Consider the following 1,032-nt stretch of genomic DNA (forward strand, 5'->3'; position numbering starts at 1 on the left):
GTAAGTTCGCAGTCTGAAGGCAGAAGACTGATCATCATTCAAAAAGCCTAGCAGAGAGAATGTATTTTCTCTTCCTGTGCTTTTATTTCTATTCAGACCCTCAATAAATTAGATGGTGCCCACTCACATTAGGGAGGGCAATCTGCTTTACTCCCTTTACTGATTCAAATGCTAATCTCATCTGGAAATACCTTGACAGATATACTCAGAAATAACGTGAACAAAATATCTGGGCACCACATGACCTAGTCAAATTGATGCATAAAATTAACCATCACGATGCCTTACCAGGTTCTTTGCAGACTGGCTGCCATTACCTGAATATCTCATCTCTTGACACCCTGCTGCTCCAGCTGCACTGGTTTGTTATACTTTAATAAGCAATAATCGTGCCTCGGATAAACCTCATTGGCTACGATACTGCCACTGCGCAAAGATTGGTTTGTTGTACTTTAAGCACAGAGGATATTCTCTGACTTTAGGATTTTGCATTGGCTATTTCCTTTTATAGAACATTTCTTTCTCAGGTATCCGCATTGCTAACTCCTTTGCCTATATCAAGTCTGCTCAAAGATACATTACTGCTGAGACTGCTTTGACCACCCCATTTAAAATTACAACTTTCCCCTCTGCCTTGGACCACCTTGCACTCCCAATTTCCCTTCCCTTGCACTCCCAATTTCCCTTCTCTACCTTTTTTTAAAAGCTGTTTTAATAACCTTGGCTATAGATAGCAAAAGAAAATAACAGTCACTAAAAATATATATTTATTCATTTATTAATCTTTAAAAGAAATATTGAATAGGTTTAATGTCTTAATATGTCACAAGTGAATATCAAATCTGAATTGGTCTAAGTTGAACTCATTCCAAAAATCCCTTAGTATTATGACTGTTATTCAAATGACAATTTTTTCCACTGCCTTTATACCACTCAATGTTTATTCTTCATATCATTTCTAAGTTAATTATTAGTACTATTGAGCTAATTGCATAGTGATAAAATCATGTAGGAAAGATTAAATGATCTATC

At 36.0% G+C, this 1,032-nt stretch overlaps 1 pseudogene; it reads right to left on the reverse strand.

Moving 5' to 3' along the window:
• Window positions 1-359: 359 nt before the first annotated feature.
• On the reverse strand, window positions 360-438 carry LOC131757874 (U4 spliceosomal RNA; annotated as a pseudogene).
• Between the last annotated feature and the right edge of the window lie 594 nt (window positions 439-1,032).

This window comes from Kogia breviceps, chromosome 5, assembly GCF_026419965.1.
Source record: "Kogia breviceps isolate mKogBre1 chromosome 5, mKogBre1 haplotype 1, whole genome shotgun sequence".
In the NCBI taxonomy this organism is placed as follows: domain Eukaryota; kingdom Metazoa; phylum Chordata; class Mammalia; order Artiodactyla; family Physeteridae; genus Kogia; species Kogia breviceps.